The sequence below is a fragment of the Camelus bactrianus genome, chromosome 31, assembly GCF_048773025.1.
Source record: "Camelus bactrianus isolate YW-2024 breed Bactrian camel chromosome 31, ASM4877302v1, whole genome shotgun sequence".
Taxonomy (NCBI): domain Eukaryota; kingdom Metazoa; phylum Chordata; class Mammalia; order Artiodactyla; family Camelidae; genus Camelus; species Camelus bactrianus.
In genome coordinates this window covers 3,377,297-3,399,921 of record NC_133569.1, presented here as the reverse complement: position 1 = coordinate 3,399,921, position 22,625 = coordinate 3,377,297, and positions in this window count along the sequence as shown.

The following is a 22,625-nucleotide window of genomic DNA, read 5'->3' as shown; positions in this document are numbered from 1 at the left end:
TAGTGCCGGTTTGATGTTCCTGCAGTTTTCACTGTAAAACCGAGTTGGAGCTAGTACCTCCCCATATATATGTATGCAGTGGAGTTTGCAACTGAAGAGGTATTTTGTGTTCCCAACAAGCTAGTTGAAGGACGGCTTTCACACACAATTATCTCTCAGAACTGAGCATGTGGAGAGACGTTCGTTCATCTAGCACAAACGGAACGGGTTGCAGAAGAAACTTTAACTCTGGTTTCTCGGTCTGTTTCCTAGTGCCGGATTGAAGTTCCAGCAGTTTTCACTGTAAAACCGATTTGGAGCTAGTACCTCCCCATATATATGTACGGAGTGGAATTTGCAACTGAAGAGAAACTTTGTGTTCCCAACAAGCTAGGTGAAGGACGGCTTTAACACACAATTATCTCTCAGAACTGAGCATGTGGAGAGACGTTCGTTCATCTAGCACAAAGGGAACGGGTTGCAGGAGGAACATTTACTCTGGTTTCTCGGTCTGTTTCCTAGTGCCGGTTTGAAGTTCCTGCAGTTTTCACTGTAAAACCGAGTTGGAGCTACTACCTCCCCTTATATATGTATGGAGTGGAGTTTGCAACTGAAGAGAAACTTTGTGTTTCCAACATGCTAGGTGAAGGACGGCTTTCACACACACTTATCTCTCAGAACTGAGCATGTGGAGAGACGTTCGTTCATCTAGCACAAAGGGAAAGGGTATCAGGAGAAATTTTACTCTGGTTTCTCGGTCTGTTTCCTATTGCCTGTTTGAAGTTCCTGCAGTTTTCACTGTAAAACCGAGTTGGAGCTAGTACCTCCCCATATATATGTATGGAGTGGAATTTGCAACTGAAGAGAAATTTTGTGTTCCCAACAAGCTAGGTGAAGGACGGCTTACACACACACTTTTCTCTCAGAAATGAGCATGTGGAGAGACGTTCTTTCATCTAGCACAAAAAGAAAGGGTTGCAGGAAAAACTTTTACTCTGGTGTCTCGGTCTGTTTCCTAGTGCCGGTTTGAAGTTCCTGCAGTTTTCACTGTAAAACCGAGTTGGAGGTAGTACCTCCCCATATATATGTATGCTGTGGAGTTTGCAACTGAAGAGATACTTTGTGTTCCCAACAAGGTAGGTGAAGGACGGTTTTCACACACACTTATCTCTCAGAACTGAGCATGTGGAGAGACGTTCGTTCATCTAGCACAAAGGGAACGGGTTGCAGAAGAAACTTTTACTCTGGTTTCTCGGTCTGTTTCCTACTGCCGGATTGAAGTTCCAGCAGTTTTCACTGTAAAACCGAGTTGGATCTAGTACCTCCCCATATATATATATGGAGTGGAGTTTGCAACTGAAGAGAAACTTTGTGTTCCCAACAAGCTAGGTGAAAGACGGCTTTCACACACACTTATCCCTCAGAACTGAGCATGTGGAGAGACGTTCGTTCATCTAGCACGAATGGAACGGGTTGAAGGAGAAACTTTTACTCAGGTTTCTCGGTCTGCTTCCTAGTGCTGGTTTGAAGTTCCTGCAGTTTTCACTGTAAAACCGAGTTGGAGCTAGTACCTCCCCATATATATGTATGGAGTGGAGTTTGCAAATTAAGAGGAACTTTGTGTTCCCAACAAGCTAGGTGAAGGAAGGCTTTCACACACACTTATCTCTCAGAACTGAGCATGTGGAGAGACTTTCGTTCATCTAGCACAAAGGGAACGGGTTGCAGGAGAAACTTTTACTCTGGTTTCTCGGTCTGTTTCCTAGTGCCGGTTTGAAGTTCCAGCAGTTTTCACTGTAAAACCGAGTTGGAGCTAGTACCTCCACTTATATATGTATGGAGTGGATTTTGCAACTGAAGAGAAACTTTTTGTTCCCAACAAGCTAGGTGAAGGACGGCTTTCACACACACTTATCTCTCAGAACTGAGCATGTGGAGAGACGTTCGTTCATCTAGCACAAAGGAACGGGTAGCAGGAGAAATTTTACTCTGGTTTCTCAGTCTGTTTCCTAGTGCCGGTTTGAAGTTCCTGCAGATTTCATGGTAAAACCGAGTTGGAGCTAGTACCTCCCCATATATATGTATGGAGTGGAGTTTGCAACTGAAGAGAACTTTGTGTTCCCAACAAGCTAGGTGAAGGACGGCTTTCACACACACTTATCTCTCAGAACTGAGCATGTGGAGAGACGTTCTTTCATCTAGCACAAATGGAAAGGTTTGCAGGAGAAACTTTTACTCTGGTTTCTCAGTCTGTTTCCTAGTGCCAGTTTGAATTTCCTGCACTTTCACTGTAAAACCGAGTTGGAGCTAGTACCTCCCCATATATATGTATGGATTGGAGTTTGCAACTGAAGAGAAACTTTGTGTTCCCAACAAGCTAGGTGAAGGACGGCTTTCACACACACTTATCTCTCAGAACTGAGCATGTGGAGAGACGTTCGTTCATCTAGCACAAAGGGAACGGGTTGCAGAAGAAACTTTTACTCTGGTTTCTCGGTCTGTTTCCTACTGCCGGATTGAAGTTCCAGCAGTTTTCACTGTAAAACCGAGTTGGAGCTATTACCTCCCCATATATATGTATGGAGTGGAGTTTGCAACTGAAGAGAAACTTTGTGTTCCCAACAAGCTAGGTGAAGGACGGCTTTCACACACACTTATCTCTCAGAACTGAGCATGTGGAGAGACGTTCGTTCATCTAGCACAAATGGAACGGGTTGAAGGAGCAACTTTTACTCTGGTTTCTCGGTCTGCTTCCTAGGGCCGGTTTGAAGTTCCTGCAGTTTTCACTGTAAAACCGAGTTGGAGCTAGTACCTCCCCATATATATGTATGGAGTGGAGTTTGCAACTTCAGAGGAGCTTTGTGTTCCCAACAAGCTAGGTGAAGGACGGCTTTCACACACACTTATCTCTCAGAACTGAGCATGTGGAGAGACGTTCGTTCATCTAGCACAAAGGGAACGGGTTGCAGGAGAAACTTTTACTCCGGTTTCTCGTTCTGTTTCCTAGTGCCGGTTTGAAGTTCCCGCAGTTTTCACTGTAAAACCGAGTTGGAGCTAATACCTCCCCTTATATATGTATGGAGTGGAGTTTGCAACTGAAGAGAAACTTTTTGTTCCCAACAAGCTAGGTGATGGACGGCTTTCACACACACTTATCTCTCAGAACTGAGCATGTGGAGAGACGTTCGTTCATCTAGCACAAAGGAACGCGTAGCAGGAGAAAATTTACTCTGGTTTCTCAGTCTGTTTCCTAGTGCCGGTTTGAAGTTCCTGCAGATTTCACGGTAAAACCGAGTTGGAGCTAGTACCTCCCCATATATATGTATGGAGTGGAGTTTGCAACTGAAGAGAAACTTTGTGTTCCCAACAAGCTAGGTGAAGGACGGCTTTCACACACACTTATCTCTCAGAACTGAGCATGTGGAGAGACGTTCGTTCATCTAGCACAAAGGGAACGGGTTGCAGGAGAAACTTTTACTCTGGTTTCTCAGTCTGTTTCCTAGTGCCAGTTTGAATTTCCTGCACTTTTCACTGTAAAACCGAGTTGGAGCTAGTACCTCCCCATATATATGTATGCAGTGGAGTTTGCAACTGAAGAGAAACTTTGTGTTCCCAACAAGCTAGGTGAAGGACGGCTTTCACACACACTTATCTCTCAGAACTGAGCATGTGGAGAGAGGTTCGTTCATCTAGCACAAAGGGAACGGGTAGCAGGAGAAATTTTACTCTTGTTTCTCGGTCTGTTTCCTATTGCCGGTTTGAATTTCCTGCAGTTTTCACTGTAAAACCTAGTTGGAGCTAGTACATCCCCGTATATATGTATGGAGTGGAGTTTGCAACTGAAGAGAAACTTTGTGTTCCCAACAAGCTAGGTGAAGTACGGCTTTCACAAACACTTATCTCTCAGAACTGAGCATGTGGAGAGACGTTCGTTCATCTAGCAAAAATGGAACGGGTTGCAGGATAAACTTTTACTCTGGTTTCTCAGTCTGTTTCCTAGTGCCGGTTTGAATTTCCTGCAGTTTTCACTGTAAAATCGAGTTGTAGCTAGTACCTCCCTATATATATATGTATGGAGTGGAGTTTGCAACTGAAGAGAAACTTTGTGTTCCCAACAAGCTTGGTGAAGGACGGCTTTCACACACACTTATCTCTCAGAACTGAGCATGTGGAGAGACGTTCGTTCATCTAGCACAAAGGGAACGGGTTGGAGGAGAAACTTTTACTCTGGTTTCTCGGTCTGTTTCGTAGTGCCGGTTTGAAGTTCCTGCAGATATCACTGTAAAACCGAGTTGGAGCTTGTACCTCCCCGTATATATGTATGGAGTGGAGTTTGCAACTGAAGAGAAACTTTGTGTTCCCAACAAGCTAGGTGAAGGACGGCTTTCACACACACTTATGTCTCAGAACTGAGCATGTGGAGAGACGTTCGTTCATCTAGCACAAAGGGAACGGGTAGCAGGAGAACTTTTACTCTGGTGTCTCGGTCTGTTTCCTAGTGCCGGTTTGAAGTTCCTGCAGATTTCACGGTAAAATCGAGTTGGAGCTAGTACATCCCCATATACATGTATGGATTGGAATTTGCAACTGAAGAGAAATTTTGTGTTCCCAACAAGCTAGTTGAAGGACGGCTTTCACACACACTTTTCTCTCAGAACTGAGCATGTGGAGAGACGTTCCTTCATCTAGCACATAGGGAAAGGGTTGCAGGAGAAACTTTTACTCTGGTGTCTCGGTCTGTTTCCTAGTGCCTGTTTGAAGTTCCTGCAGTTTTCACTGTAAATCCGAGTTGGAGCTAGTACCTCCCCATATATATGTATGGCGTGGAGTTTGCAACTGAAGAGAAACATTGTGTTCCCAACATCCTAGATGAAGGACGGCTTTCAAACAAACTTATCTCTCAGAACTGAGCATGTGGAGAGACGTTCGTTCATCTAGCACAAAGGGAACGGGTTTCAGAAGAAACTTACTCTGGTTTCTCAGTCTGTTTCCCTGTGCTGGTTTGATGTTCCTGCAATTTTCACTGTAAAAGCGAGTTGGAGCTAGTACCTCCCCATATATATATGCAGTTGAGTTTGCATCTGAAGAGAAACTTTGTGTTCCCAACAAGCTAGGTGAAGGACGGCTTTCACACACACTTATCTCTCAGAACTGAGCATGTGGAGAGACATTCGTTCATCTAGCACAAAGGGAACGGGTAGCAGGAGAAATTTTACTCAGGTTTCTTGGTCTGTTTCCTAGTGCCGGTTTGAAGTTCCTGCAGTTTTCACTGTAAAACCGAGTTGGAGCTAGTACCTCCCGATATATGTATGGAGTGGAATTTGCAACTGAAAAGAAATTTTGTGTTCCCAACAAGCTAGGTGAAAGACGGCTTTCACACACACTTTTCTCTCAGAAATGAGCATGTGGAGAGACATTCGTTCATCTAGCACAAAGGGAACGTTTTGCAGAAGAAACTTTTACTCTGGTTTCTCGGTCTGTTTCCTAGTGCCGGATTGAAGTTTCAGCAGTTTTCACTGTAAAACCGAGCTGGAGCTAGTACCTCCCCATATATATGTATGGAGTGGAGTTTGCAACTGAAGAGAAACTTTGTGTTCCCAACAAGCTAGGTGAAGTACGGCTTTCACACACACTTATCTCTCAGAACTGAGCATGTGGAGAGACGTTCGTTCATCTAGCACAAAGGGAACGGGTTGCAGGAGAAACTTTTACTCTGGTTTCTCGGTCTGTGTCCTAGTGAAGGTTTGAAGTTCCTGCAGTTTTCACTGTAAAACCGAGTTGGAGCTAGGACCTCCCCATATATATGTATGGAGTGGAGTTTGCAACTGAAGAGGAACTTTGTGTTCCCAACAAGCTAGGTGAAGGACGGCTTTCACACACACTTATCTCTCAGAACTGAGCATGTGGAGAGACGTTCGTTCATCTAGCACAAAGGGAACGGGTTGCAGGAGAAACTTTTACTCTGGTTTCTCAGTCTGTTTCCTAGTGCAGGTTTGATGTTCCTGCAGTTTTCACTGTAAAACCGAGTTGGAGCTAGTACCACCCCATATATATGTATGCAGTGGAGTTTGCAACTGAAGAGATATTTTGGGTTTCCTAGAAGCTAGGTGAAGGACGGCTTTCACACACACTTACCTCTCAGAACTGAGCATGTGGAGAGACGTTCGTTCATCTAGCACAAAGGGAACGGTTTGCAGGAGAAACTTTTACTCTGGTTTCTAAGTATGTTTCCTAGTGCCGGTTTAAATTTCCTGCAGTTTTCACTGTAAAACCGAGTTGGAGCTATTACCTCCCCATATATATGTATGGAGTGGAGTTTGCAACTGAAGAGAAACTTTGTGTTCCCAACAAGCTAGGTGAAAGACGGCATTCACACACACTTATCTCTCAGAACTGAGCATGTGGAGAGACGTTCGTTCATCTAACAAAAAGGGAAGATATTGAAGAAGAAACTTTTACTCTGGTTTCTCGTTCTGTTTCCTAGTGACGGATTGAAGTTCCAGTAGTTTTCACTGTAAAATCGAATTGGAGCTAGTACCTCCCCATATATATGTATGGAGTGGAGTTTGCAACTGAAGAGAAACTTTGTGTTCCCAACAAGCTAGGCGAAGGACGGCTTTCACACACTCTTATCTCTCAGAACTGAGCATGTGGAGAGACGTTCGTTCATCTAGCACAAAGGGAACGGGTTGCAGGAGAAACTTTTACTCTGGTTTCTCGGTCTGTTTCCTAGTGCCGGTTTGAAGTTCCTGCAGTTTTCACGGTAAAACCGAGTTGGAGCTAGTACCTCCCCTTATATATGTATGGAGTGGAGTTTGCAACTGAAGAGAAACTTTCTGTTTCCAACATGCTAGGTGAAGGACGGCTTTCACACACACTTATCTCTCTGAACTGAGCATGTGGAGAGACGTTCGTTCATCTAGCACAAAGGGAACGGGTTGCAGGAGAAACTTTTACTCTGGTTTCTCAGTCTGTTTCCTAGTGCCGGTTTGAAGTTCCTGCACTTTTCACTGTAAAACCGAGTTGGAGCTAGTACCTCCCCGTATATATGTATGGAGTGGAGTTTGCAACTGAAGAGAAACTTTTTGTTCCCAACAAGCTAGGTGAAGAACGGCTTTCACACACACTTATCTCTCAGAACTGAGCATGTGGAGAGACGTTCGTTCATCTAGCATAAAGGGAACGGGTTGCAGGATAAACTTTTACTCTGGTTTCTCAGTCTGTTTCCTAGTGCCGGTTTGAATTTCCTTCACTTTTCACTGTAAAACCGTGTTGGAGCTAGTACCTCCCCATATATATGTATGAAGTGGAGTTTGCAACTGAAGAGAAACTTTGTGTTCCCAACAAGCTAGGTGAAGGAAGCTTTCACACACACTTATCTCTCAGAACTGAGCATGTGGAGAGACGTTCCTTCATCTAGCACAAAGGGAACGAGTAGCAGGAGAAATTTTACTCTGGTTTCCCAGTCTTTTTCCTAGTGCCTAATGAAGTTCCTGGAGTTTTCACTGTAAAACCGAGTTGGAGATATTACCTCCCCATATATATGGATGGATTGGAGTTTGCAATTGAAGAGAAACTTTGTGTTCCCAACAAGCTAGGTGAAGGACGGCTTTCACAGAAACTTATCTCTCAGAACTGATCATGTGGAGAGACGTTCGTTCATCTAGCACAAAGGGAACGGATAGCAGGGGAAATTTTACTCTGGTTTCTCGGTCTGTTTCCTAGTGCCTGTTTCAAGTTCCTGCAGTTTTCACTGTAAAACCGAGTAGGAGCTATTACCTCCCCATATATATGTATGGAGTGGAGTTTGCAACTGAAGAGAAACTTTGTGTTCCCAACAAGCTAGGTGAAGGACGGCATTCACACACACTTATCTCTCAGAAATGAGCATGTGGAGAGACGTTCGTTCATCTAGCACAAAGGGAAAGGGGTGCAGGAGAAAGTTTTACTCGGTGTCTCGGTCTGTTTCCTAGTGCCGGTATGAAGTTCCTGCAGTTTTCACTGTAAAACCGAGTTCGAGCTAGTACCACCCCATATATATGTATGGCGTGGAGTTTGCAACTGAAGAGAAACTTTGTGTTCCCAACAAGCTAGTTGAAGGACGGCTTTAACACACACTTAACTCTCAAAACTGAGCATGTGGAGAGACGTTCGTTCATCTAGCACAAAGGGAACGGGTTGCAGGAGAAAATTTAATCTGGTTTCTCGGTCTGTTTCCTAGTGCCGGTTTGAAGTTCCTGCAGTTTTCACTGTAAAACAGAGTTGGAGCTAGTACCTCCCCATATATATGTATGTAGTGGAGTTTGCAACTGAAGAGAAACTTTGTGTTCCCAACAAGCTAGTTGAAGGACGGCTTTCACACACACTTATCTCTCGGAACTGAGCATGTGGAGAGACTTTCGTTCATCTAGCACAAAGGGAACGGGTTGCAGAAGAAATTTTTACTCTGGTTTCTCGGTCTGTTTCCTAGTGCCGGATTGAAGTTCCAGCAGTATTCACTGTAAAACCGAGTTGGAGCTAGTACCTACCCATATATATGTATGGAGTGGAGTTTGCAACTGAAGAGAAACTTTGTGTTCCCAACAAGCTAGGTGAAGTACGGCTTTCACACACACTTATCTCTCAGAACTGAGCATGTGGAGAGACGTTCGTTCATCTAGCAAAAAGGGAACGGGTTGCAGGAGAAACTTTTACTCTGGTTTCTCGGTCTATTTCCTAGTGCCGATTTGAAGTTCCTGCAGTTTTCACTGTAAAACCGAGTTGGAGCTAGTACCTCCCCATATATATTTATGGAGTGGAGTTTGCAACTGAAGAGAAACTTTGTGTTCCCAACAAGCTAGGTGAAGGACGGCTTTCACACACACTTTTCTCTCAGAAATGAGCATGTGGAGAGATGTTCGTTCATCTAGCACACAGGGAAATGGTTGCAGGAGAAACTTTTACTCTGGGTTCTCGGTCTGTGTCCTAGTGCCTGTTTGAAGTTCCTGCAGTTTTCACTGTAAAAACGAGTTGGAGCTAGTACCTCCCCATATATATGTATGGTGTGGAGTTAGCAACTGAAGAGAAACTTTGTGTTCCCAACAAGCTAGGTGAAGGACGGCTTTCACACACACTTATCTCTCAGAACTGAGCATGTGGAGAGACGTTCGTTCATATAGCACAAAAGGAACGGGTTGAAGGAGAAAAATTTACTCTGGTTTCTAAGTTTGTTTCCTAGTGCCGGTTTGATTCCTGCATTTTTCACTGTAAAACCGAGTTGGAGCTATTACCTACCCATATATATGTATGGAGTGGAGTTTGCAACTGAAAAGAAACGTTGTGTTCCCAACAAGCTAGGTGAAGGACGGCTTTCACACACACTTACCTCTCAGAACTGAGCATGTGGAGAGACGTTCGTTCATCTAGCAAAAAGGGAACGGGTTGCAGGAGAAACTTTTACTCTGGTTTCTCGGTCTATTTCCTAGTGCCGATTTGAAGTTCCTGCAGTTTTCACTGTAAAACCGAGTTGGAGCTAGTACCTCCCCATATATATGTATGCAGTGGAGTTTGCAACTGAAGAGAAACTTTGTGTTCCCAACAAGCTAGGTGAAGGTCGGCTTTCACAGACACTTATCTCTCAGAACTTAGCATGTGGAGAGACGTTCGTTCATCTAGCACAAAGGGAACGGGTAGAAGGAGAAATTTTACTCTGGTTTCTCGGTCTGTTTCCTAGCGCCTGTTTGAAGTTCCTGCAGTTTTCACTGTAAAACCGAGTTGGAGCTAGTACCTCCCCATATATATGTATGGAGTATAGTTTGCAACTGAAGAGAAACTTTGTGTTCCCAACAAGCTAGTTGAAGGACGGCTTTCACACACACTTATCTCTCGGAACTGAGCATGTGGAGAGACATTCGTTCATCTAGCACAAAGGGAACGGGTTGCAGAAGAAATTTTTACTCTGGTTTCTCGGTCTGTTTACTAGTGCCGGATAGAAGTTCCAGCAGTATTCACTGTAAAACAGAGTTGGAGCTAGTACCTACCCATATATATGTATGGAGTGGAGTTTGCAACAGAAGAGAAACTTTGTGTTCCCAACAAGCTAGATGAAGGACGGCTTTCACACACACTTATCTCTCAGAACAGATCATGTGGAGAGACGTTCGTTCATCTAGCACAAAGGGAACGGGTAGCAGGAGAAATTTTACTCTGGTTTCTCGGTCTGTTTCCTAGTGCCTGTTTGAAAGTCCTGCAGTTTTCACTGTAAAACCGAGTTGGAGCTAGTACCTCCCCATATATATGTATGGAGTGGAGTTTGCAACTGAAGAGAAACTTTGTGTTCCCAACAAGCTAGGTGAAGGTCGCCTTCCACACACACTTATCTCTCAGAACTGAGCATGTGGAGAGACGTTCGTTCATCTAGCACAAAGGGAACGGGTTGCAGGGGAAATTTTTACTCTGGTTTCTCTGTCTGTTTCCTAGTGCCGGTTTGAAGTTCCTGCAGTTTTCTCTGTAAAACCGTGTTGGAGCTAGTACTTCCCATATATATGTATGCAGTGGAGTTTGCAACTGAAGAGAAACTTTGTGTTCCGTACAAGCTAGGTGAAGCACGGCTTTCACAAACACTTATCTCTCAGAAATGAGCATGTGGAGAGAAGTTTTTTCTTCTAGCAAAAATGGAACGTGTTGCAGGAGAAATTTTACTCTGGTATCTCGGTCTGTTTCCTAGTGCCGGTTTGAATTTCCTGCATTTTTCACTGTAAAACCGAGTTGGAGCTAGTACCTTCCCATATATATGTATGGAGTGGAGTTTGCAACTGACGAGAAACTTTTTGTTCCCAACAATCTAGGTGAAGGACGGCTTTCACACACACTTATCTCTCAGAACTGAGCATGTGGAGAGACGTTCGTTCATCTAGCACAAAGGGAACGGGTTGCAGGAGAAACTTTTACTCTGGTTTCTCAGTCTGTTTCCTAGTGCCGGTTTGAAGTTCCTGCAGTTTTCACTGTAAAACAGAGTTGGAGCTAGTACCTCCCCATATATATTTATGCAGTGGAGTTTGCAACTGAAGAGAAACTTTGTGTTCCCAACAAGCTAGGTGAAGGTCGCCTTCCACACACACTTATCTCTCAGAACTGAGCATGTGGAGAGACGTTCTTTCTTCTAGCACAAATGGAACGTGTGGCAGGAGTATCTTTTACTCTGGTTTCTCGGTCTGTTTCCTAGTGCCGGTTTGAAGTTCCTGCAGTTTTCACTGTAAAACAGAGTTGGAGCTAGAACCTCCCCATATATATGTATGGAGTGGAGTTTGCAACTGAAGAGAAACTTTGTGTTCCCAACAAGCTAGGTGAAGGTCGGCTTCCACACACACTTATCTCTCAGAACTGAGCATGTGGAGAGACGTTCGTTCATCTAGCACAAATGGAACGGGTTGCAGGAGAAACTTTTTCTCTGGTTTCTCGTTCTGTTTCCTAGTGCCTGTTTGAAGTTCTTGCAATTTTCACAGTAAAACAGAGTTGGAGCTATTACCTCCCCATATATATGTATGGAGTGGAGTTTGCAACTGAAGAGAAATTTTGTGTTCCCAACAAGCTATGTGAAGGAGGGCTTTCACACACATTTATCTCTCAGAATTGAGCATGTGGAGAGACGTTCGTTCATCTAGCAAAATGGGAACGGTTTGCAGGAGAAACTTTTACTCTGGTTTCTCGGTCTATTTCCTATTGCCGGTTTGAAGTTCCTGCAGTTTTCAATGTAAAACCGTGTTGGAGCTAGTACCTCCCCATATATATGTATGGAGTGGAGTTTGAAACTGAAGAGAAACTTTGTGTTCCCAACAAGCTAGGTGAATTTCGGCTTTCACACACAATTATCTCTCAGAACTGAGCATGTGGAGAGACGTTCGTTCATCTAGCACAAAGGGAACGGGTTGCAGGAGAAACTTTAACTCTGTTTTCTCTGTCTGTTTCCTAGTGCCGTTTTGAAGTTCCTGCAGTTTTCACTGTAAAACCGAATTGGAGCTAGTACCTCCCCATATATATGTATGCAGTGGAGTTTGCAACTGAAGAGAAACTTTGTGTTCCCAACAAGCTAGGTGAAGGTCGCCTTCCACACACACTTATCTCTCAGAACTGAGCATGTGGAGAGACGTTCGTTCATCTAGCACAAAGGGAACGGGTTGCAGGGGAAATTTTTACTCTGGTTTCTCTGTCTGTTTCCTAGTGCCGGTTTGAAGTTCCTGCAGTTTTCACTGTAAAACCGTGTTGGAGTTAGTACTTCCCATATATATGTATGCAGTGGAGTTTGCAACTGAAGAGAAACTTTGTGTTCCGAACAAGCTAGGTGAAGCACGGCTTTCACAAACACTTATCTCTCAGAAATGAGCATGTGGAGAGAAGTTCTTTCTTCTAGCAAAAATGGAACGTGTTGCAGGAGAAATTTTACTCTGGTTTCTCGGTCTCTTTCCTAGTGCCGGTTTGAAGTTCCTGCATTTTTCACTGTAAAACCGATTTGGAGCTAGTACCTTCCCATATATATGTATGGAGTGGAGTTTGCAACTGAAGAGAAACTTTTTGTTCCCATCAAGCTAGGTGAAGGACGGCTTTCACACACACTTATCTCTCAGAACTGAGCATGCGGAGAGACGTTCGTTCATCTAGCACAAAGGGAACGGGTTGCAGGGGAAACTTTTAGTCTGGTTTCTCAGTCTGTTTCCTAGTGCCGGTTTGAAGTTCCTGCAGTTTTCACGGTAAAACCGAGTTGGAGCTAGTACCTCCCCATATATATGTATGCTGTGGAGTTTGCAAATGAAGAGAATCTTTGTGTTCCCTACAAGCTATGTGAAGGACGGCTTTCACACACACTTATCTCTCAGAATTGAGCATGTGGAGAGACGTTCGTTCATCTAGCAGAAAGGGAACGGTTTGCAGCAGAAACTTTTACTCTGGTTTCTCAGTCTGTTTCCTAGTGCCGGTTTGAAGTTCCTGCAGTTTTCGCAGTAAAACCGAGTTGGAGCTAGTACCTCCCCATATATATGTATGGTGTGGAGTTTGCAACTGAAGAGAAACTTTGTGTTCCCAACAATCATGGTGAAAGACGGCTTTCACACACACTTATCTTTCAGAACTTAGCATGTGGAGAGACGTTCGTTCATCTAGCAAAATGGGAACGGGTTGCAGGAGAAACTTTTACTCTGGTTTCTCGGTCTGTTTCCTAGTGCCGGTTTGAAGTTCCTGCAGTTTTCACTGTAAAACCGAGTTGGAGCTTGTACCTACCCATGTATATGTATGGAGTGGGGTTGGCAACTGAAGAGAAACTTTGTGTTCCCAACAAGCTAGGTGAAGGTCGGCTTCCACACACAAATATCTCTCAGAACTGAGCATGTGGAGAGACGTTCGTTCATCTAGCACAAATGGAACGGGTTGCAGGAGAAACTTTTACTCTGGTTTCTCGTTCTGTATCCTAGTGTCGGTTTGAAGTTCGTGCAGTTTTCACTGTAAAACGGTGTTGGAGCTAGTACCTCCCCATATATATGTATGGATTGGAGTTTGCAATTGAAGAGAAACTTTGTGTTCCCAACAAGCTAGGTGAAGGACGGGTTTCACATACACTTATCTCTCAGAACTGAGCATGTGGAGAGACGTTCGTTCATCTAGCAAAAAGGGAACGGGTTGCAGGAGAAACTTTAAGCTGATTTCTCGGTCTATTTCTTAATGCCGGTTTGAAGTTAATGCGTTTTTCACTGTAAAACCGAGTTGGAGCTAGAACCTCCCCATATATATGTATGGAGTGGAGTTTGCAACTGAAGATAAACTTTGTGTTCCCAACAAGCTAGGTGAAAGTCGGCTTTCACACACACTAATCTCTCAGAACTGAGCATGTGGAAAGACGTTCGTTCATCTAGCACAAATGGAACGGGTTGCAGGAAAAACTTTTACTCTGGTTTCTCAGTCTGTTTCCTAGTGCCGGTTTGAAGTTCCTGCAGTTTTCACTGTAAAACCGAGTTGGAGCTAGTACCTCCCCATATATATGTATGGAGTGGAGTTTGCAACTGAAGAGAAACTTTGTGTTCCAATCCAGCTAGGTGAAGGGCGGCTTTCACACACACTTATCTCTCAGAAGTGAGCATGTGGAGAGACGTTCGTTCATCTAGCACAAAGGGAACGGGTTGCGGGGGAAATTTTACTCTGGTTTCTCAGTCTGTTTCCTAGTGCCGGTTTGAAGTTCCTGCAGTTTTCACTGTAAAACCGAGTTGGAGCTAGTACCTCCCCATATATATGTATGCTGTGGAGTTTGCAAATGAAGAGAAAGTTTGTGTTCCCAACATGTTAGGTGAAGGACGGCTTTCACACAAACTTATCTCTCAGAATTGAGCATGTGGAGAGACGTTCGTTCATCTAGCAAAAAGGGAACGTGTTGCAGGTGAAACTTTTACTCTGGTTTCTCAGTGTGTTTCCTAGTGCCTGTTTGAAATTTCTGCAGTTTTCGCAGTAAAACCGAGTTGGAGCTAGTACCTCCCCATATATATGTATGGTGTGGAGTTTGCAACTGAAGAGAAACTTTGTGTTCCAAACAATCTAGGTGAAGGACGGCTTTCACACACACTTATCTCTCAGAACTGAGCATGTGGAGAGACGTTCGTTCATCTAGCACAATGGGAACTGTTTGCAGGAGAAATTTTTACTCTGGTTTCTCGGTCTGTTTCCTAGTGCCGGTTTGAAGTTCCTGCAATTTTCACTGTAAAACCGAGTTGGAGCTTGTACCTACCCATGTATATGTATGGAGTGGAGTTGGAAACTGAAGAGAAACTTTGTGTTCCCAACAAGCTAGGTGAAGGTCGGCTTCCACACACACTTATCTCTCAGAACTGAGCATGTGGAGAGACGTTCGTTCATCTAGCACAAATGGAAAGGGTTGCAGGAGAAACTTTTACTCTGGTTTCTCGTTCTGTTTCCTAGTGCCGGTTTGAAGTTCCTGCAGTTTTCACTGTAAAACCGAGTTGGAGCTAGTACCTCCCTATATATATGTATGGAGTGGAATTTGCAACTGAAGAGAAACTTTGTGTTCCCAACAAGCTATGTGAAGGACGGCTTTCACACACACTTATCTCTCAGAACTGAGCATGTGGAGAGACGTTCGTTCATCTAGCAAATAGGGAACGGGTTGCAGGTGAAACTTTTAAGCTGGTTTCTCGGTCTATTTCCTATTGCCGGTTTGAAGTTCCTGCAGTTTTCACTGTAAAACCGAGTTGGAGCTAGTACCTCCCCATATATATGTACGGAGTGGAGTTTGCAACTGAAGAGAAACTTTGTGTTCCCAACAAGCTAGGTGAAGTTCGGCTTTCACACACAATTATCTCTCAGAACTGAGCATGTGGAGAGACGTTCGTTCATCTAGCACAAATGGAACGGGTTGCAGTAGAAAATTTTACTCTGTGTTCTCGGTGAGTTTCCTAGTGCCGGTTTGAATTTTCTGCAGTTTTCACATTAAAAGCGAGTTGGAGCTAGTACCTCCCCATATATATTTATGGAGTGGAGTTTGCAACTGAAGAGAAACTTTGTGTTCCCAACAATCTAGGTGAAGGACGGCTTTCACACACACTTATCTCTCAGAACTCAGCATGTGGAGAGACGTTCGTTCATCTAGCACAAAAGGAAAGGGTTGCAGGAGGAACTTTTACTCTGGTTTCTCGGTATGTTTCCTAGTGCCGGTTTGAAGTTCCTGCAATTTTCACTGTAAAACCGAGTTGGAGCTAGTACCTCCCCATATATATGTATGCAGTGGAGTTTGGAACTGAAGAGAAACTTTGTGTTCCCAACAAGCTAGGTGAAGGTCGCCTTACACACACACTTATCTCTCAGAAATGAGCATGTGTAGAGACGTTCTTTATCCAAGCACAAAGGGAACAGGTTGCAGGAGAAACTTTTACTGTGGTTTCTCGGTCTGTTTCCTAGTGCCGGTTTTAAGTTCCTGCAGTTTTCACTGTAAAACCGTGTTGGAGCTAGTACCTCCCCATATATATTTATGCAGTGGAGTTTGCAACTGATGAGAAACTTTTTGTTCCCAACAAGCTAGGTGAAGGACGGCTTTCACACACACTTATCTCTCAGAACTGAGCATGTGGAGAGACGTTCGTTCATCTAGCACAAAGGGAACGTGTTGCAGGAGCAACATTTAATCTGGTTTCTCGGTCTGTTTCCTAGTGCCTGTTTGAAGTTCCTGCAGTTTTCACTGTAAAACAGAGTTGGAACTAGTACCTCCCCATAAATATGTATGGAGTGGATTTTGCAACTGAAGAGAAACTTTGTGTTCCCAACACGCTAGGTGAAGGACGGCTTTCACACACACTTATCTCTCAGAACTGAGCATGTGGAAAGACGTTCGTTCATCTAGCACAAAGGGAACGGTTTGCAGGAGAAACTTTTACTCTGGTTTCTCAGTCTGTTTCCTAGTGCCGGTTTGATGTTCCTGCATTTTTCACTGTAAAAACGAGTTGGAGCTAGTACCTCCCCATATATATGTATGGAGAGGAGTTTGCAACTGTAGAGAAACTTTGTGTTCCCAACAATCTAGGAGAAGGACGGCTTTCACACTCACTTATCTTTCAAAACTGAGCATGTGGAGAGACGTTCGTTCATCTAGCACAATGGGAACGGTTTGCAGGAGAAACTTTTACTCTGGTTTCTCGGTCTGATTCCTAGTGCCGGTTTGAAGTTCCTGCAGTTTTCACTGTAAAACAGGGTTGGAGCTTGTACCTCCCCATATATATGTATGGAGTGGAGTTGGCAACTGAAGAGAAACTTTGTGTTCCCAACAAGCTAGGTGAATTTCGGCTTCCACACACATTTATCTCTCAGAACTGAGCATGTGGAGAGACGTTCGTTCATTTAGCACAAATGGAACGGGTTGTAGGAGAAACTTTTACTCTGGTTTCTCGGTCTGTTTCCTAGTGCCGGTTTGAATTTCCTGCAGTTTTCACAGTAAAACCGAGTTGGAGTTTGTACCTCCCCATATATATGTATGGAGTGGAGTTTGCAACTGAAGAGAAACTTTGTGTTCCCAACAAGCTAGGTGAAGGACGGCTTTCACACACACTTATCTCTCAGAACTGAGCATGTGGAGAGACGTTCATTCATCTAGCACATAGGAACGGGTTGCAGGAGAAACTTTTACTCTGGTTTCTCAGTCTGTTTCCTAGTGCCGGTTTGAAGTTCCTGCAGTTTTCACTGTAAAACCGAGTTGGAGCTAGTACCTCCCCATATATATGTATGGAGTGGAGTTTGCAACTGAAGAGAAACTTTGTGTTCCCAACAAGCTAGGTTAAGTTCGGTTTTCACACACAATTATCTCTCAGAACTGAGCATGTGGAGAGACGTTCGTTCATCTAGCACAAAGGGAACGGGTTGCAGTAGAAACTTTTACTCTGGTTTCTCGGTCTGTTTCCTAGTGCCGGTTTGAAGTTTCTGCAGTTTTCACATTAAAACCGAGTTGGAGCTAGTACCTCCCCATATATATTTATGGAGTGGAGTTTGCAACTGAAGAGAAACTTTGTGTTTCCAACAATCTAGGTGAAGGACGGCTTTCACACACACTTATCTCTCAGAACTCAGCATGTGGAGAGACGTTCGTTCATCTAGCACAAAAGGAAAGGGTTGCAGGAGAAACTTTTACTCTGGTTTCTCGGTCTGTTTCCTAGTGCCGGTTTGAAGTTCCTGCAGTTTTCACTGTAAAACCGAGTTGGAGCTAGTACCTCCCCATATATATGTATGCAGTGGAGTTTTGAAATGAAGAGAAACTTTGTGTTCCCAACAAGCTAGGTGAAGGTCGCCTTCCACACACACTTATCTCTCAGAACTGAGCATGTGTAGAGACGAACGTTCATCTAGCACAAAGGGAACGGGTTGCAGGAGAAACTTTTACTCTGGTTTCTCGGTCTGTTTCCTAGTGCCGGTTTGAAGTTACTGCAGTTTTCACTGTAAAACCGTGTTGGAGCTAGTACCTCCCCATATATATTTATGCAGTGGATTTTGCAACTGATGAGAAACTTTGTGTTCCCAACAAGCTAGGTGAAGGACGGCTTTCACACACACTTATCTCTCAGAACTGAGCATGTGGAGAGACGTTCGTTCATCTAGCACAAAGGGAACGGGTTGCAGGAGCAACTTTTACTCTGGTTTCTCGGTCTGTTTCCTAGTGCCGGTTTGAAGGTCCTGCAGTTTTCACTGTAAAACAGAGTTGGAGCTAGTACCTCCCCATATATATGTATGGAATGGAGTTTGCAACTGAAGAGAAATTTTGTGTTCCCAACACGCTAGGTGAAGGAAGGCTTTCACACACACTTATCTCTCAGAACTGAGCATGTGGAAAGACGTTCGTTCATCTAGCACAAAGGGAACGGTTTGCAGGAGAAACTTTTACTCTGGTTTCTCAGTCTGTTTCCAAGTGCCGGTTTGAAGTTCCTGCATTTTTCACTGTAAAACCGAGTTGGAGCTAGTACCTCCCCATATATATGTATGCAGTGGAGTTTGCAACTGAAGAGAAACTTTGTGTTCCCAACAAGCTTGGTGAAGGACGGCTTTCACACACACTTATCTCTCAGAACTGAGCATGTGGAGAGACGTTCGGTCATCTAGCAAAAAGGGAACGGTTTGCAGGAGAAACTTTTACTCTGGTTTCTCAGTCTGTTTCCTAGTGCCGGTTTGAAGTTCCTGCAATTTTCACAGTAAAACCGAGTTGGAGCTAGTACCTCCCCTTATATATGTATGGAGAGGAGTTTGCAACTGAAGAGAAACTTTGTGTTCCCAACAATCTAAGAGAAGGACGGCTTTCACACACACTTATCTTTCAAAACTGAGCATGTGGAGAGACGTTCGTTCATCTAGCACAAAGGGAACGGGTTGCGGGGGAAATTTTACTCTGGTTTCTCAGTCTGTTTCCTAGTGCCGGTTTGAAGTTCCTGCAGTTTTCACTGTAAAACCGAGTTGGAGCTAGTACCTCCCCATATATATGTATGCTGTGGAGTTTGCAAATGAAGAGAAAGTTTGTGTTCCCAACATGTTAGGTGAAGGACGGCTTTCACACAAACTTATCTCTCAGAATTGAGCATGTGGAGAGACGTTCGTTCATCTAGCAAAAAGGGAACGTGTTGCAGGTGAAACTTTTACTCTGGTTTCTCAGTGTGTTTCCTAGTGCCGGTTTGAAATTTCTGCAGTTTTCGCAGTAAAACCGAGTTGGAGCTAGTACCTCCCCATATATATGTATGGTGTGGAGTTTGCAACTGAAGAGAAACTTTGTGTTCCAAACAATCTAGGTGAAGGACGGCTTTCACACACACTTATCTCTCAGAACTGAGCATGTGGAGAGACGTTCGTTCATCTAGCACAATGGGAACTGTTTGCAGGAGAAATTTTTACTCTGGTTTCTCGGTCTGTTTCCTAGTGCCGGTTTGAAGTTCCTGCAATTTTCACTGTAAAACCGAGTTGGAGCTTGTACCTACCCATGTATATGTATGGAGTGGAGTTGGAAACTGAAGAGAAACTTTGTGTTCCCAACAAGCTAGGTGAAGGTCGGCTTCCACACACACTTATCTCTCAGAACTGAGCATGTGGAGAGACGTTCGTTCATCTAGCACAAATGGAAAGGGTTGCAGGAGAAACTTTTACTCTGGTTTCTCGTTCTGTTTCCTAGTGCCGGTTTGAAGTTCCTGCAGTTTTCACTGTAAAACCGAGTTGGTGCTAGTACCTCCCTATATATATGTATGGAGTGGAATTTGCAACTGAAGAGAAACTTTGTGTTCCCAACAAGCTATGTGAAGGACGGCTTTCACACACACTTATCTCTCAGAACTGAGCATGTGGAGAGACGTTCGTTCATCTAGCAAATAGGGAACGGGTTGCAGGTGAAACTTTTAAGCTGGTTTCTCGGTCTATTTCCTATTGCCGGTTTGAAGTTCCTGCAGTTTTCACTGTAAAACCGAGTTGGAGCTAGTACCTCCCCATATATATGTACGGAGTGGAGTTTGCAACTGAAGAGAAACTTTGTGTTCCCAACAAGCTAGGTGAAGTTCGGCTTTCACACACAATTATCTCTCAGAACTGAGCATGTGGAGAGACGTTCGTTCATCTAGCACAAATGGAACGGGTTGCAGTAGAAAATTTTACTCTGTGTTCTCGGTGAGTTTCCTAGTGCCGGTTTGAATTTTCTGCAGTTTTCACATTAAAAGCGAGTTGGAGCTAGTACCTCCCCATATATATTTATGGAGTGGAGTTTGCAACTGAAGAGAAACTTTGTGTTCCCAACAATCTAGGTGAAGGACGGCTTTCACACACACTTATCTCTCAGAACTCAGCATGTGGAGAGACGTTCGTTCATCTAGCACAAAAGGAAAGGGTTGCAGGAGGAACTTTTACTCTGGTTTCTCGGTATGTTTCCTAGTGCCGGTTTGAAGTTCCTGCAATTTTCACTGTAAAACCGAGTTGGAGCTAGTACCTCCCCATATATATGTATGCAGTGGAGTTTGGAACTGAAGAGAAACTTTGTGTTCCCAACAAGCTAGGTGAAGGTCGCCTTACACACACACTTATCTCTCAGAAATGAGCATGTGTAGAGACGTTCTTTATCCAAGCACAAAGGGAACAGGTTGCAGGAGAAACTTTTACTGTGGTTTCTCGGTCTGTTTCCTAGTGCCGGTTTTAAGTTCCTGCAGTTTTCACTGTAAAACCGTGTTGGAGCTAGTACCTCCCCATATATATTTATGCAGTGGAGTTTGCAACTGATGAGAAACTTTTTGTTCCCAACAAGCTAGGTGAAGGACGGCTTTCACACACACTTATCTCTCAGAACTGAGCATGTGGAGAGACGTTCGTTCATCTAGCACAAAGGGAACGTGTTGCAGGAGCAACATTTAATCTGGTTTCTCGGTCTGTTTCCTAGTGCCTGTTTGAAGTTCCTGCAGTTTTCACTGTAAAACAGAGTTGGAACTAGTACCTCCCCATAAATATGTATGGAGTGGATTTTGCAACTGAAGAGAAACTTTGTGTTCCCAACACGCTAGGTGAAGGACGGCTTTCACACACACTTATCTCTCAGAACTGAGCATGTGGAAAGACGTTCGTTCATCTAGCACAAAGGGAACGGTTTGCAGGAGAAACTTTTACTCTGGTTTCTCAGTCTGTTTCCTAGTGCCGGTTTGATGTTCCTGCATTTTTCACTGTAAAAACGAGTTGGAGCTAGTACCTCCCCATATATATGTATGGAGAGGAGTTTGCAACTGTAGAGAAACTTTGTGTTCCCAACAATCTAGGAGAAGGACGGCTTTCACACTCACTTATCTTTCAAAACTGAGCATGTGGAGAGACGTTCGTTCATCTAGCACAATGGGAACGGTTTGCAGGAGAAACTTTTACTCTGGTTTCTCGGTCTGATTCCTAGTGCCGGTTTGAAGTTCCTGCAGTTTTCACTGTAAAACAGGGTTGGAGCTTGTACCTCCCCATATATATGTATGGAGTGGAGTTGGCAACTGAAGAGAAACTTTGTGTTCCCAACAAGCTAGGTGAATTTCGGCTTCCACACACATTTATTTCTCAGAACTGAGCATGTGGAGAGACGTTCGTTCATTTAGCACAAATGGAACGGGTTGTAGGAGAAACTTTTACTCTGGTTTCTCGGTCTGTTTCCTAGTGCCGGTTTGAATTTCCTGCAGTTTTCACTGTAAAACCGAGTTGGAGTTTGTACCTCCCCATATATATGTATGGAGTGGAGTTTGCAACTGAAGAGAAACTTTGTGTTCCCAACAAGCTAGGTGAAGGACGGCTTTCACACACACTTATCTCTCAGAACTGAGCATGTGGAGAGACGTTCATTCATCTAGCACATAGGAACGGGTTGCAGGAGAAACTTTTACTCTGGTTTCTCAGTCTGTTTCCTAGTGCCGGTTTGAAGTTCCTGCAGTTTTCACTGTAAAACCGAGTTGGAGCTAGTACCTCCCCATATATATGTATGGAGTGGAGTTTGCAACTGAAGAGAAACTTTGTGTTCCCAACAAGCTAGGTTAAGTTCGGTTTTAACACACAATTATCTCTCAGAACTGAGCATGTGGAGAGACGTTCGTTCATCTAGCACAAAGGGAACGGGTTGCAGTAGAAACTTTTACTCTGGTTTCTCGGTCTGTTTCCTAGTGCCGGTTTGAAGTTTCTGCAGTTTTCACATTAAAACCGAGTTGGAGCTAGTACCTCCCCATATATATTTATGGAGTGGAGTTTGCAACTGAAGAGAAACTTTGTGTTTCCAACAATCTAGGTGAAGGACGGCTTTCACACACACTTATCTCTCAGAACTCAGCATGTGGAGAGACGTTCGTTCATCTAGCACAAAAGGAAAGGGTTGCAGGAGAAACTTTTACTCTGGTTTCTCGGTCTGTTTCCTAGTGCCGGTTTGAAGTTCCTGCAGTTTTCACTGTAAAACCGAGTTGGAGCTAGTACCTCCCCATATATATGTATGCAGTGGAGTTTGGAAATGAAGAGAAACTTTGTGTTCCCAACAAGCTACGTGAAGGTCGCCTTCCACACACACTTATCTCTCAGAACTGAGCATGTGTAGAGACGAACGTTCATCTAGCACAAAGGGAACGGGTTGCAGGAGAAACTTTTACTCTGGTTTCTCGGTCTGTTTC